The following is a 17,216-nucleotide window of genomic DNA, read 5'->3' as shown; positions in this document are numbered from 1 at the left end:
CAATCCTTGACACCACATAGAGTCAGCTCATCACCACCAGGGAGCACTTCTGAGCTCAGAACTAGAAAGAGCTCCTGAGCACTGAAATGTATGTTCCCAAGTAAATGCAAAATCAAAAACAACAACAAAATCACAGTCACGGTCCTCCCGCTGTTCATCAATTTATTCTCAAGCGAGCCCAGTAACATCTCCATTGAAGACTTTGTTGTTACTGTGTTTGGCATATTGAGTACTCACAGGTAGCTTGCCAGGCTCTGCCGAGAGTGGGCGAGATACTCTCAGTAGCTTGCCGGGCTCTCCGAGAGGGGCGGAGGAATCGAACTTGGGTTGGCCATGTTGGCTGCATGCAACACAAATGCCCTACCACTGTGCTATCACTCAGTCCAACAACAAAATAAATAAAAGAAAATAAAAGACATTGGAGCCTAATATTTTTAAAAAGTCTTTTAAAAAAGAAAAGTCAAATGTTAAAGACAACTGCAGCATCCACTGATTGTACAAATAATCACTCTGCCCATCAAATCTGATTGAAGAGAATATTTTTAGAAACACACACAGCAGAAAATGAATCATCTTAGTGAAAGTTGAAAACAGCATTTAGAATAAGCTATCACAATTCCAAATGAAAACAAAGTTATATTTTACAAAGTTTTAACTGCACCTTAATGTTGGGTGATTATTATAATTAAAAACAAATGAGCAGTATGCTAACTTCAATGGTACATTGTTTGTTCAATGAAACACTTCTGTATTATTTTTGTCATAGATACACTGATAGAACATTTAGTTCTTAATACAGTTGATGGAAGACTTTTCAACAGTGAAGCAATTATAGTTTTACGGAAAAATCTCAGTTAAAATATAGTGTTCTAAAACATATATATTGTTCTAAAACATACCTTATAAAGTCATCTTAAAAATGTCAGATTTTTAATCAGCTATATTGGATTCTCTATTAAACTGAGAAATCAATATCAAATATACAGATATTATAGTTCCTTAAATAAATAATATGTCATAAGTTGACACCATTTGAAATAACTGTACAATACCATAAACATAATCTTAAACCACCTGCATTACCATAATTATCTAACTTTTCAGGTATTGTCAGTAGAAGAGACATTTGATATGAATTATAAAAACTATAGTTATATCTTGCTGAACAATTATTTTGACATGCAAATATTCTTTGACTTGTGGTGAGGCATTATGCAGAAAACTCCATCAATTATAATTATTGTTCAAATATGTATTTAATATACTTGTTAAAAGACATCATCTCTCAAACACGGTGACTTTTTCTAGACTACTATAAACATGCTTACACATATATAATTTTTTCCCAGTGGGCACAGTCATGTAATACAAACTTATTTTATAATAAATTTTTGAAGATCTCATGTGATTTATTGAACTTTACTGAAAGTGAAAAATAGTCTGTTGAATAGCAACTGTTTACACTCATGATGGTCTGCCATCATTGTCTGGTATCAAGAGAAGATACCAAAATGTATAACTAGCTTGGAGAAAGATCAAAGCTCAAAGTAAGTTTCTTATCTGAAAGTGTATTTTTTCTCCATAAATTGAAAAATTATATATGAAAACTTGTCAAATGTGAGGTCACATGTATATCACAAGTGTGTTAAATACATTTGACACATTTAAATAAATTTCACTCCTACAAACAATTGGAAAGTAGTCATATTTCCTAATTTACAGTAAGTGAGCTATTTGTCCTGTTACAATAATTTCAGTTAAAAATCAACACATTACATTCTTAAATGTGTTCATTATTTAACATGCAATTTAATTTCTTTATTCAGTGAACAAAGTTAATTTTATTTAACAAATATACAAATTTGATATTTAATATGGTATCCAATGTATCTAGAAACTTTATGAAACATAAAGAATATGAATGAAAATGAATAAAATAATACATACCTTGAACACTAAAAAATTACTGAAACATACATATGCTTTTCCAATAAACATGCAATATTATTGAAAGAAATTATTCATTCAACAAAATTTAAAAATATAATACATACTATGCTACATTAATATATGAAGAACTGTAAATAAAAATTAGTATAAATGTATATATACCTGTGATGTAACTGAATACTTTTAATATTTCCAATGAAGTGAAATAGTACTTTACTTAAGACTTTCTTAGATTATTATATTTTCTCTATGAAAAGCTACTTCTTAGACTTCAGATGCTTCAAGTTACCTTTTTTAATCATTGAATTATTTTAAGTTATGTTGTATTTGAGAATATACAATAAAAGTGTGCATGTTATTTCATCAGAGACCTTTTCTTCTTTAGCAAAATATTTTTATTATTTAATTTTTTCCAAAGTTTTTATTTTCTTTGTTTAGTAGTGTTATAAAATGATTAGTGATATAGAATTTCAGTAGTAAAAGATTGCCATGCTTAAACTAGTACATGTAACTGTCATATTCTCTGCTAAAATTCATGGGCTGTCAACCACCAAAAATACTCCTCTTCACTAATTCTTCCAATCAACCAATCAATGCCCCCCATTACTCTGAGTAATCTGAAAGTTAGCTTTGTTGAGTTGTATTTGTAGTAGTCATTTGATCCTATACATATCAATTCTTTGCTTTTTTCATTTTTGTTCCTGTCAAGGAAGGTTTTCTTCGTTTTCTTGATCAGTCTAGTGAAAGATTTGCCAACTATATTGATCTTTTCAGTGACCTAAGTTTTGACTCCATTGCATCATGATTATTTTTCTATTTATTAATTCTGTTTTATCTGTGTGTGTTTCTGTGTGTGTGTGTATGCATTTACGTGTGTGTGTTTGCAAATTCTTGTTTCCTTGACCTGCTAACTTTTGTTTCTTGATTTTCTTTTTTCTCTACTTCCTTTTTTTAAATTAAATAATGTAGGAGCACTGTATTTGTTCAGCCATTGATTCAGCTAATTAAATTGGGTATGAACTCCACTCTCTACTTCTTTTATGTCTAAGTTTAAACTGTGCCTTCTTATTCACTAATGTGGTCCTGGTATTATTATGAATGACTTCCTTCTTAATTTTTCTTTCTCTATATGTATTAAGAAAGAAAATATTATTTCCATATTTATGTGCTTCTCCAGTTAAGTTTCATTTCCCCTTTGATTGTTTTCATTAACTCAAAGTTCATGGTTAGCATGATGCTTAGTCTGCCTATATTGATCTTTTTCTGGTATTCTTTTGTCATTTCCCTTCTGACCTCAAAACATTGTGACCAAGAAGAACGATGCTTCATATGATATGAGTACTCACAAATCTTGTTGAAACTTCTTTGGGACAATGGTTGAGGGAAGTGTACAAAATGCTGAGTACTGGTGTTGATAATCTTCATGCATGAAACCCTACCCATTAACCGTTTTAAAATTCACAGTTCCTAAAGTTTTTGTTTGTTTGTTTTGTTTTTTGGGTCACACCTGGCGATGCACAGGAGTTATTCCTGCCTCTGCACTCAGGAATTACTCCTGGTGGTGCTCAGAGGACCATATGGGATGCTGGGAATCAAATCCAGGTTGGCCGCATGCAAGGCAAACTCCCTACCCACTGTGCTATAACTCCAGCCCATAATATTTATTTTTTTAGAAAACTTTTTTTTATCCTGACATTGAATATATCCTTTAAAATGTTTTATGCTGTATGGAGATGATTGGACATTCATTTGGGAGAGAATAGAAAATTCAGTGCATAACTATAAATACTCTTTGTAGATGAAGTGCTTATGAAAAATCTGTATGTCTGAGAGCAGGAATAAGTGAGCAAGGAAGAGAATAAGAGGGAAAGTGAAATCACAGAATAAATATACAATTGTGTGTTCATGTATTTGAATGGATGTGACACAACAGAGTATTTAGGAGCATTTCTGTTTCCTCAGGAAATGCAGCATAATTATTTCAAAACAAGCACTAACAAATTTAAAACCACAAACATACAATAGAAAAGTTCTGGCAAGATTTATGTCATGAACTGAAGCATTCTTGAATTGAGTTAAGAGAGAAACACTCTTTGTTTTTCAATTAAAAATAATGCATTTCGTAAGGCAGCAAAAGTCATGTGGATAACCTAAATTTAAAATCAAACAATAAATCAACATTAATGATAAGAAGGGAAAGTTATGTTCAGGATTCTGCATAGGTCAAATCCAAGTTTAGGTATAGAAAAGTATGACAACAGAATATTTATATTTTGTTTAAAAGTCTAAAATGATAAATAAAAGTGTTATAATAATGGCCCAAGTACAGCAGGAATTCAAATAAAATAATTCACAGCTACTTTTTAAATAATATAGTCTGCTCTATTACAAAACAATTCTAAGATTTTCTATTATCATGAAAAATAAGAGCCTATTAAATACCTGCAAGAAGCTTGATGATTAAGGACTTGACCTATATTTCCGGAAACATGAGAAAGGCAATATCTACCAAAGTAATTTCATGTGCTCAAAATCAGAACTACATTTGAGGGAATCTGAAAGCCATAAGGCCCTGGCTAAAAAGACCCCTCAATTCATCACGAAAGACAGTATAGAGTTTCTGCAATTACCAGCTGAAGCAGTTCAGGACCAAAAAAAAAAAAGTGCATTGTTTCCTGGAATTAATAGAAAAAGAGAAGCAAATCCTTTTGTGATATAATGGTTTTTCTCATTCAGATATAAGAAGAGAAAGGTTGACTCTAGCTTTTTCATCTGGAAATCACCAGGAGAAAGATTTTCAATACTTAGGCTAGATTGCATTAATTAAATTGGGAGAAAGTAGGGAGTGTGTTTGGACCTCAGTCTGGCTTCACCCTGGAGCCCATTGCCCTTGCTAATATTGCCAATGAAAGGCTTAGTAGTATCATTTCTGATCTACTTGCCAGGTATGATGTTTATTTGCAACGGGAATTTGGCAGAAGGCACCCAGACTAACGCAAACCGATGCCAAAGGAAACCCCTGAATGAGCTTTTCCCCCATTTTAGCTCTACTTAATACTGAATATCTCACCCAGCAATGCAGAGCTAGTGTCCAATGAGATATGACAAGCATAAAGTACGTTCTCTTTAATGTGCCAGATCGTTTCTTCCTATTTAAACCTCTAAAACTTACTCCTCCTTCACACCCAGTGCTCTTTTTATCTTATCCACGCCTGTGTGCTGAGGGCAGAATCTGGTACTCTGCCTCCAATGCACACACTTTTTCAATAAACTGCCTTGAATCTCTTGGCATCTTATTAATTCCTATTGACATTAACATCCAAAGGAACCTGGGCTCTAGTAAAACCACAATGATGGGGGTTTGTTTATAAATTATTATCTCGTTGTTTTTATTTACATTTTTATGATGATAAGGGATGCATATTGATAACCGTGCCTTTTGGGCATTTGTATGTCCTTGAGGAACATTTTGTTCATTTCCCTACCGTTATTTTTTATCACAGAAAAACAAACAAAAAAAACAGTGTTGGAAGGATGTGGGGAAAAGGGATCCTTGATCACTGTGGGGTGGGGAGGTATCAACTGGTTCAACTTGAATATGGAGACAGTAAAGAAGAAATGAAACAAAATTGAGCTTCCATTTGACTCAGCAATTCCATTTTTTTTTTTGCATCTATCCCAACAGTCCTGAAATTCTATTCAGAAGACAAAAAATGACATCCCTCTATTCAGGACACAATATTCACATTATCCGAAACCTGAAAATAAATCACGTCCATGAACAGATGAGTAAATAAACCCTGACCCAGGGCTCAGGGTAATAGTACAGCAGGTAGGGTGTTTGCCTTACACAAAACTGACACAGATTTGATCCTCAGCATCCTATATGGTCCCCTGAGCCCTGCTAGGAATGATCACTGAGTGCAGAGCTTGGAGTAAACCCTGAGCACTGCCAGGTGTTGCCCAAAAAAATCAAATAAAAAAATCAAACAAACAAAAAAACACTATTGTACATATACACAATGGAATACTGCTGTAGACTACTTCCTGTAAGAAGATACTGCGTAGCATTTTTATATTTACATTTTATATTTGTATGTATTTCTTATGCTTTCTATGAGAAAATGCTGTATGGTATTTTCTATAAGAAAAGACAAAATCATGAAATTTGCTGCTATGAAGATGGCTCTGGAGAGTGTCCTGCTGTGTGAAGAGAGAAGTGGAGAGACAATTATAAAATGATTTATCTCATGTCTGGGATATAAAGAAGTGAGGTAGTCACGTAATAGATACCCAAAGGCAAAGAAATGGAGCACTGAGCTCTAGTGAGAAGCTGCCACAGGAGTAGATGGGGCAGATAAGGCATGGAAATAGGACAGAGGCACACTGGGTTAACGGTGGAAGGTAGTGATCTCTGGTGAAGGGCATAGTGCTGGAATAGTTTGTGCAGGAAACCCTGCCATTAAAAAGTATTGTAAGCAATGTTGCCTAAAATAAAATCGTTTAGAACAAAGTTATTTTACATAAATTATATAGTCATGATAAAGCTAAAGGGAGTTTTCATCTTCATTATTTTGTCCTGTGCAAGACTTATATTTAACTTTATTTTAAGTCTCTGAGAATGAGAAAAATAAATCTTAAGAGTAAACTATTGTAAGGAAATTGAATTTATGGGAAAATGACAGAAGAATGTGGCATTATAGTCACTTCTAGGTCACAGTATTAAAGGGATATATCTGAAAGCGAAGCCATTTCCCCCATCAAATCATATTCTTAATTATATTGCTGACAAGCCATGCTACTGAAAAACAAAGTACTGTAGTTCTTGAAAATTGAAATAGGCCAGCCAAGCAGTTTCAGGAACTTTAATATTTTGTTCTCTTTGTAGTCATCTTTCCCTTTGCATCTGTTACTTTTTGCTTCAGTCAAAAATGAAACAAACATTTACATACAGTTTTATTGGGCTGGAGCGATAGCACAGTGGTAGCACGTTTGCCTTGCGAGCAGCCAGCTCTGCCCGTCAAGCCAGGTTCGATTCCTCCGCCCCTCCTGGCAAGCTACAGAGAGTATCTCACCCTCAGACCAAAGCCTGGCAAGCTACACATATGTATTCAATATTCCAAACACAGTAACGACAAGTCCCAAAATGGAGACGTTACTGGGCCCACTGGAGCAAAATCGATGAAGAATGGGAGGACACTGCTACAGTTTTATATTTCTAGAGACTGTATTGCTTAGAAGTTATAGCCAGTGGATCAAACTTTATGGATAGATATCCCAATTCTGTATATGCACAATCTGCATGAATTGGACAAGTTTTGAAGCTGTGATACTAATTATTCTATGAAACGGGGATAATCATCATAAATTTAAAGCACAGAGGTTATGAGGACTCAATGAATTTGCATTGACATACTGTATTTATTATCCAGTCATTTTTCTTTTCAAAGAATTGTGTTTTGGGGATACACTTACCTGTACTCAGGGCTTACTCCTGGTTCTGTGCTCAGGCATTGCTCATGGCAGCCATGATGTCACTATATCAGTTACTGGAGAGCAAATGAAATAATAACTAAAGAGGAATTTTTTTTCAAATATTTAGTAATCATTTAAAGAACCAAGATAAGCGAGATTGTATATGTGTAAGGCACTTGCCTTGTATGCAGCTGATGCCAGTTCTATCTCCAACTCTACATATGGTTCCCCAAGTACTACACAGAGTAATCACAGAGTAGAGTCAGGAGTAAGCCCTGAGCATAGCTGAGAATGGCTTGATGCCCACAATTAAAACAAACAAACAAAAACAACTCAAATATTTGGAAAGTCAAATTGTATTAGTAACTGTGAAGAGAAATAATGGGGGGAGCAAATTTCTATGTATTCAAACTATCACTGTCACTGTCCTCCCATTGTTCATCTTTTTGCTAGAGTAGGCCCAGTAACATTGTGAGACTTGTTACTGTGTTTGGCATATTGAATACATCACAGGTAGCTTGCCAGACATTGCCGTGTGGGTGAGATACTCTCGGTAGCTTGCCGGGCTCTCTGAGAGGGGCAGAGGATTCGAACTTGGGTTGGCCACGTAGGCCGCGTGCAAGAAAAACACCCTACTGGCTATGTTATTGCTCCAGTCCATTCAAACTATATATAACACATATATTAATCTACCCTAGATTTATAGAGCATAATTTTCACTTCTTATTCCTATGAAATGATTTATAAGGTGTCCAATTGTTGGGTACAGCAGGTAGGGCGTTTGCTTGCATATGGCCAAGCCGGGTTCGATTTCCATCATCCCATATGGTCCCCTGAACACTGCCAGGAGCAATTCCTGAGTGCAGAGCCAGGAGTAACCCCTCTGCATTGCCGGTTGTGACCCAAAAAGAAAAAAAATGTGTCCAATTGTTCTTGGAATCAATAACTTAAAATGTATTTTATATTTTAAACATGAAAATTCCTTAAAAATAGGTAAATCTAGATCATAAAATAGCTTGTATTCATCATGTATATTTTTATGACTGATATCAGCTATGCTTTTTCTCTTTTTTGTTTTAATTTTGTTAATGAATCACCATGTGATAGAGTAAGAGTTTTGGAAACTTTCTTGATTATGTTTCAGTCATGGCATGATGAGTACCCATCCATCCACCAGTGCCCATTTTCCACCACCAGTGTTCCCAGTATCTTTCTACTACCCTCCTCACCCCCCCAGCCACTTCTGCCTCCTGGCAGGTGAATTCCTTCTCTCTCTCTCTCTCTCTCTCTCTCTCTCTCTCCCTCTCTCTCTCTCTCTCTCTCTCTCTCGCTCCCCTTTGGTGTTATGGTTCACAATACGGATAAGTGGCCATCATGTTTGGTTCATAGTCTACTTTCAGCACACATCTCCCATGCTGAGCGAGCCCTCCAAGCATAATTTATTTGGTGGTCCCTTCTCTATCTCAGCTACCTTTTCCCCACAGCATGTGAGGCCTGCTTCCAAGCCATGGAGCGATCCTACTGGCCTTTATCTCTGTGATCCTTGGATGTTATTCTCCTATTATGTTACTTTATGTTCCACAAATGAGTGCAGTCATTCTATGACTGTTCCTCTCTCTCTGACTCATTTCACTTAGCATGATGCTCTCCATGTTGAACCATATTTATATACAAATTTCATGACTTCATATTTTCTAATAGCTATATAGAATTCCATTGTATAGATGTACCAAGTTTCTTTTACCAGTCATCTGTTCCTGGGGACTGTTTTTTGCTTCTCCAGATTATGGCTATTGTAAATAGCACTGCAATAAACATGCAAGTGCAGATGTCATTTCTACTGTATGTTTTAGAATCCGGGTATATTCCCAGAAGTATTGCTGGGTCAAATGGGAGCTCAATTCATATTTTTTTTAGAAACGTCCAAATTGCTTTCCAAAAAAGGTTTAACCAGTCTTCCCAACAGAAGTGAAGGAGAGTCCCCTTCTCCCCACATTTATCTTCCCATTTTCTGATGGGATTGAATATTTTCTTCTTGTAGAGTTCAATCAGTGCCTTGCATATCTTTGATATTAACCCCTTATCAGGTGGGTATTGGGTGAATATCCTTTCCCATTCTCTAGACTGTCTTTGTATTCTGGTCACTGTTTCATCTTGAAAGACACCGTTAGCTTCAATCTCATAAAAGGTTTTGACAACCTTTACTTCAATGTATGGTATGGATTCTGGTCTGATGTTGAAGTCTTTAATCAATTTGCATCTGATTTTTGTACATGGTGTTAGGTAGATGTCTGAACTCATTTTTTGTTTTATGTAGCTGTCCAGTTTTGCCAGCACCATTTGTTAAAGAGGCTTTCCTTGCTCCAATTTACTTTTCTTATTCCCTTATCAAAGATTCAGATCACAGATCACACAGATCACAGATCATCCTGTTATTCGTCGATTGCCTCGAGCAGGCCCCAGTAACGTCTCCTTCATCCTAGCCCTGAGATTATATTCAAGGCTCTTTAGGAGAATGAGACCCATCATTGTTACTGGTATTTGGCATATTGGGTACGCCATGGGGAGTTTGCCAGACTCTGCCCTGTGGGCAGGCTACATTCGGTAGCCTGCCAGTTTGTCAAAGTAGGAATGAGATGTCATAATGACTGAATGCGGCCGCGCGGTTCAGGGAGCTGGTTTTTATAGTCTCTGAGTCTTGGCCGCTGATGGGATTACAGGGGGCCAGGGGACCAGTTGGTGGGTGTGACCCCCGCCTACTGAAATTTGGAGGATCTGGGTGGAGGATGCTCGACTCCAATCCGAGTAGGCTTGGAGATCTCGGCCCCAGAACCCACGTGGCTTTGTCCCTCTGCCGGTACCTTCAGGTCTGCGGAGAGTGGTCTCAGCATGGTGGTGGCTGAGATTAATCAAAGATTAGATGATTATATATTTGAGGTTGTGTGTAAGGATATTCAACCCTTTTCCATTGGTCTGCAGCCTAGCCTTTGTTCCAATACCATGCTGTTTTAATTAATACTGCATTGAAGAAGAGTTTGAGGTTGGGGAAGGTGATGCTTCCAAGAATTTTTCCCCAAGAATTTCTTTAGCTATTCATGGGGGTTTGTTGTTCCATATGGATTTCAGGAGTGTTTGATCAATTTCTTTAAAGAATGTCATGGATATCCTTACAGGGATCACATTGAATGCTTTGGGGAATATTGCCATTTTGACAATGTTAATTCTCCTGATCCATGAGCAGGGGAAATCTTTCCATTTCCCCGTGTCCTCTTTTATTTCCTGGAGTAGCGTTTTGTAGTTTTCTTTGTACAGGTCTTTTACGTCCTTAGTTAAGCTGATTCCTAGGTACTTGATTTCCTGAGGCATAATTTTGAACGGCTTTGCTTTTTTCATGTCACTTTCTTCTATCTCATTATTTACATATAGGAAATCCAAGGACTTTTGGGTATTGATTTTATAGCCTACAACTTTACTATATAAGTCTTTTGTTTCCAGGAGTTTCTTGGTAGAGGTGTTAGGGTTCTCTAAGTATAGTATCATATCTTCAAATAGTGAGAACTTGATTTCTTCCTTTCCTACCTGAATAACCTTAATATTTTTTTTCTTGCCTAACCACTATTGCAAATACTTCCAGTACTATATTGAACAGCAGTGGAGAGAGTGGACACCCTTGTCTCATCCCTGATCTCAGAGGGAAGGTTCTTATTTTTTTCCCCATTGAGGGTGATGCTTGCTGTAGGCTTGTGGTAGATGGCTTTGACTATATTGAGGAAAGTCCCTTCTATCCCCATTTTGGCAAGGGTTTTCATCATAAATGGCTGCTGGGTCTTGTCAAATGTTTTCTCTGAATCTATTGATATGATCATACAGTTTTTATCTTTTGTTGATATGATGTATTATATTGATTGATTTCTGAATGTTAAACCATCCTTGCATCCCCAGGAGGAATCCCACTTGGTCGTGGTATATTATCTTTTTGATGAGATGTTGGAGTCTATATACTAATATTTTTTGAGCATCTTCACATCCGGTTTCATCAGGAATATCAGCCTATAATTTTCTTTCTTTCTTTCTTTCTTTCTTTCTTTCTTTCTTTCTTTCTTTCTTCTTTCTTTCTTTCTTTCTTTCTTTCTTTCTTTCTTTCTTTCTTTCTTTCTTTCTTTCTTGTCTCTGTTTACTTTTGGCATTAGGTGATATATGTCTCATAGAAACTGTTTGGGAATGTTTCTGTTTCTCAATTTCCTGGAAAAGCTTGAAAAAATCTGTCAGTAGGTCTTCTTTAAATGTTTGGAAGAATTCGCTAGTGAATCCATCTGGTCCTGGGCTTTTGTTCTTGGGGAAGAATTTTGAATACAGTTTAAATTTCCTTAATAGTAATAGGTTTATTCAGGTATTCCAAATCTTCTTGGTTCAGCCTTGGAAGGTTATAGGAATTCAGTAATTTTTTCCATTTCTTCTAGGTTCTCTTGTTTCATGGCACACAGACTTTTAAAGTAATATCTGATGATCTTTTGGATTTCTTTTCTTTCTTTTGTGATGCCCCCCTTTTCATTTCTGATTTGGTTTAATAGGGTTCTCACTCTCTCTCTCTTTGTGAGTTTTGCTACTGTTTGATGAAATCAGTTGTGTTTAAAAGTTCATTCTGTGTGATCAAAGTAGAGAGAGAGTAATGTGGAAATCATCTGCCTCACAGGTAGGGGGAGGGTGTGGAATGGGGGTATACTGGGGTTTTTGGTGGTAAAGAATGGGCACTGGTGAAGGTAAGGGTGTTTCATTGTATGACCAAGACTTAGACCCGAAAGCTTTGTAACTGCTCTCACAGTGATTCAATAAATAAAATATAAAAAATGAAAAAAAAGTAAGGTGGAGTTTGTGCACAATTCAATCAGCTAATCAGTGACTGAATAAATAACAGTACTCCTAAATTAAAAAAATTAAAAAAATAAAAGTTCATTCGGATATTAAATGAATAGTTGTAATATTTAGTTTTAGAAAACATTAAACTTTTCTATTAGCCTTCAATCATGAATAAGAATATTGAAGGCTAGTAGAAAAGTTGAAATATAGTACTGACAATGATATTAGAGTTTAAATAAAATAATGTTAAAATAAAAAATAACTGCAGGCTAAGGAATAATAATCACTAAGGAAAAGTTAGATATGACCGAATTTCAGTAAAGTGAAAATTCTTTAGACTTTGCTATATAATCACTCACTGGCAAAAAAAAAAGAGACTTTGGTGAGTTTTATACTAAACATTATAGCATAAAATTTAAAAATAAGTGATGATAATTAAAATCAAAACAAAATAAAAGAATGTGTGTAAAATTTGCAACATTACAGATAAAGAAACAAAAAAACATATTTTGATATTTTGTAATTTATTAAAGTGCTTGGGATTCTTGACCTGTTTTGGTTCATGCTTATATTAGCATCTTAGTACTTTTACAGCAGCCCAAGGTCAAAATTTAATAGTACTGTTCATTAAAGAAATGTGCCCAACAGTCTAATAGTAGTAGAATATTGGCTTTCTTACAGAAGTCCCTCTGGTATTTCCCTTGAAATTTAAAATATCCTGGGGCTTCTACTGTTCATTGGCATTTCTGGAAAAAAGTCTGCACTCTGCAAGCCTGTACCAACACTGGGACATCTAAAACCAAATTAATACAATAGCCTCATCATTTTATGCATTCCCAAATAACTAAAGTAATACTGACTTATTTAAAAATAAACACCCTTAATTTAGTATGTAAAATCTAAATCTCTACATTTAGTATGTCTCACCCCTATGTATACGCAAATGTGTTTTAAAGTTTATTTGTTTTGAAGATTGAATTATGTCCAGCAGAAGGTTTATTATTCTGTTAACCTCTTTAATCTAAGATTATACTAGATATGACTTTAAGACATTGGTGAAAGGTCATAGACACAGTGGTGGTGGAGTAACTTTATATATCAATTACATAAAATTTAACACCATTATAACTAGGCTCTCTAAAGTACAATGACAAAAATAATTAGCTGATTCTGATCTGACTTTAAAAGCTGGCTTTGCACAGAGCTTCATCAATAGCACTGTACTGAGATATGAGAGGCTTTGGATAATGGTTGAAGGATCTTGGCATTCTGCCGGTAGGCATGATATAACTACACTGCTAGCTTAAACAATAATGTTGGCACTATTGTAAAATAATAACAATTGCATTACAAAAGAAAATAATAGTGTAGCTGCAGATGTTATCAAGTTAGAGGTGTCAATATAGTGTGTGACTGACTTTCTGATGAGAGGTGAATAGTTTCATATCAGGACACTGGTACACCAGGGCTGGAGCGATAGCACAGCAGTAGGGCATTTGCCTTGCATGTGACCTGCCCGGCCGACCCAGGTTTAATTGCTCCGCCCCTCTTGGAGAGCCCAGGAAGCTACCAAAAGTATCTCGCCCTCACGGCAAAACTTGGGAGGCTCCCCATTACGTATTCGATATGCCAAACACAGTAGTAAGAAGTCTCACAATGGAGCCATTACTGGCATCGTTATTTGCTCGAGCAAATCCATGAACAACAGGAAGACAGTGGTACAGTGCTACACCAGGGTTGGCCACTAGTGATAGAGGCTGAGAATAGTCCATAAAATAAATAAATAAATAAATAAATAAATAATAACTGACAAACATCAGAAGCTGCAGAGGCAAGGGTAAATTCTTTCCCATGGGCTCCAGAAGGAGTCTGGCTCTACTAACACCATGATTCAAGATGCATAGCTTCCATAATTATGAGACAATGCACTTCTGTCTTAAATGGCCAAGTTTGGGGAACTATTTCCAACAACTGAACATGAAACAAGAGTAAAAAATGAATTTAATTATGCTTCCTTTTAATCAACAATTAAAGAGTACTTTCATGACAAATATTATTATATCCAGTTCACAAGAGAGGAGAGGAAATTCTATTAGTCAGACACTAATAAATACATTTAGACCACTGATTTCTTCTAAAATTTGTAGCTTGTAATAAAATGATCAATAAAATATATACCAATTGCTGATTTGAGTTTAATGTTTGATCCATATTATGCCTCAAATATTATATTCTCTTTAGATATATTCTGTCTCCCTGATCCTTAATTGAAAGCAGGAAAAAGGGTGAAGGATTTAATTTACTGCAGATACGAATACGTGCATGTTTGGAGAAATGTCCGATTTATATGTTTAATAATGTTCATCATTAGATTTGTAAAATTAAGTATTTGTTCCTTCAGGACTGCTGAATAAGTTATCTGATCCCAGAATTCTGCTACTACTTTGCATCTTTTAACATCAAATATCCTCTTGTAGATCCAACCTACATGTAATACAGTTTGCTCTCTAAATAGTCGTACAGTTTCGGCCTTTAATAGTTGCCAGAACTAAATGTCATTCCAAAATTTTAAAATTCAGCAATAGCAAATAGCAAGATTGGCTGAATGTTGTAGGACAAAATAACGATCGTTGTCACTGTGAATGATATTTCTCACGGAAATGTTCTGTTTTTTTTTTTCTATAAAATAGCAACCTAAGTCTATTTTCATATAAAGTGTATCTGGTTGGTATTACTGAGCATGTATACAACCCTTAAATTTTAAACCAATGGAAAATTGTTTTCTTAGAAACTCATCTTCCTCGATGCATTTGAATTTATTGTCTAGTATTATTTTCTTTAATTTGCTGCAAATGCTAGACACAGAAGTACTACAAAGTGAAGTAGAAGTGAATGAGTGGGATCTCAATATTTTAGCACAGCGGGTAGGGCGTCTGTCTTGCACGCAGCCAACATGGCCGACCCGAGTTCGATTCCTCCGCCCCTCTCGAAGAGCCCGGCAAGCTACCGAGAGTATTCGATATGCCAGACACAGTAACAACAAAGTCTCCAATGGAGACGTTACTGGGCCTGCTCAAGCAAATCGATGATCAACGGGAGGGCCTTTACTTTACTTTACTTATCCATCACTTACATGGCTTTATTTGGTTTATGTGGCAGCATTTTAGATAACTGTAAAAGTGTGGTAATTCAGAGCATTTTGTGTATGAAGGTACTTGTGAACTGAGTGAAAAGGTTTGTGCACCTGAGGACCTTAAAGAATCTAGAACTCAAACTATATTTACAACTACTTACTACTAATTATTTTCTGACCAGTACTCAATACATATTGAAAATAAACATTTTCTTCTAGAGCTTTGTCTTTTTATAAATTCTATTTAATATGAAATGTTATCTATCAACATAAATATAAACACATATACAAAATCAGATCTAATTTATTGATATGTAGAATATATTACATATATAATTCTGATTTCAGTTAAAAACTCTTCTCTGAGTTGGCATAATTAATTTGATTCTGTCATGACTGATATTTAGTATTTCTTAATATGAAGAGTTAAATAACGGAAAGCTTAGAATCCAATTAAGTTATTCACATTACATTTTTAACTCCCCATATATTATGTGTATGAACTTAGATAAGAACTCGATATCTCTGTGCCTTATTTTCTTTTGTAAAGACAAGAATAAAGACTTTTGCTTTTGAGTAGTTATTTGTGATGAAATATTTATATAAAGAATGCAGAAATTTTGCAGATTAATAAGCATTATAAATGACGTTCAGAATATATTCTGTAATTTTCAAAAAATTTTATGAGTGAAGATCAGAAAGAAAAAAAGTAAGTCACCAAAACCAATCCCAGAAAACAAACTTCTTGATAATCTCTCACTTTTTCTGAAAAAATACAGTCATCTCACATTGCCTCACTTAGAAGATGAACAGATGTTCATATCTCACAGAAAGAAAGCTAAATTTTATGCTGTGTCATAATGATCAAGTGTGTAAAATATACTATTTTAACATATCCCTAAAAATGGTTTCAAATGCCTGAAATTTTAGCAAAGTATTGGAAATATGGACTCTTCAGTTTCTGTATTATTCACAGTTCTCTTTAAAAAGTTAAGTATGAGTGACTCAATATACCCAAAGACCCCCCAAAATTATCAATTACATGTCTAAGGGAATAGTGTATATTTGAACCTCTGGAGAATATTATGATTTGATTTGTAAAATTAGTACAATTAAAAATGATATATGAATGTATGTATACACACATACATGCAAAACATTATCTCACATCAGAAATTAAAGACATAATATTTTGTCATTCCTAGACTTTGGAGTAAAAGCAAATTATTTTAAACATGATGTGTTTGTTTATTGGCTGAAATACACCAAATTTATATACTCAAGCATAGAAATTCCAGAGAATTTATCTATAGAGTCAAGGAATTAGAACATCGTTTATAATTATAAGTAATTATTTGCTTGCATTGATTTTATCTAACAAATGATGCTTCTGGGTGATATAATGTGTAATCTTTTGGATAATTATCTGATTACATTGTTAATAAAATTCTATGACATGCAAAATTGATTATTATACAATAAAATATTCATAACTAAGATGAGGAAAGTAATATCTATGTTAGCTGAGTTTAGACATCGTGGAAGATCATTTTAACAAATAGATACAATACAATTGTATTCAAATAGTTCATAAATTTACATATCTAATTAAAATTCTTAATAACAAAGATAAACAATGGATCATATAAAATAATAGAATTTTCTATTTTACTTAAATCTAAACTGCTCATGAAATGAAGTTTAGTGTCATTTGTGTCTACTTGGCTGTTTTTGAAAGACATTAACATCATTACACTTCTGTATTTTATTTATTTGATAGCCTTTTTAAGCACTATTATGC

The 17,216-nt window shown here is 34.8% G+C and overlaps 1 protein-coding gene across 2 annotated transcripts in view; it reads left to right on the top strand.

Annotated features, from left to right (window-relative positions):
- Nucleotides 1–17,216, top strand: part of CDH18 (cadherin 18) — a 784,408-nt gene that overhangs the window by 28,205 nt on the left and 738,987 nt on the right. Inside the window, exon 1 of one of the 2 annotated variants that reach the window (XM_056108953.1) lies at nt 1,505–1,547. The exons of the other annotated variant lie outside the window; for it this stretch is intronic. The gene's annotated coding sequence lies outside the window, so the exon portion shown is untranslated. Of the gene's footprint in view, nt 1–1,504; nt 1,548–17,216 lie in introns of those variants that run through there. 2 annotated transcript variants of the gene reach the window in all.

Source organism: Sorex fumeus, unplaced genomic scaffold (genome assembly GCF_029834395.1).
Source record: "Sorex fumeus unplaced genomic scaffold, SorFum_2.1 ptg000240l, whole genome shotgun sequence".
Lineage (NCBI taxonomy): Eukaryota > Metazoa > Chordata > Mammalia > Eulipotyphla > Soricidae > Sorex > Sorex fumeus.
This window is presented reverse-complemented; position numbering and strand designations above follow the sequence as displayed.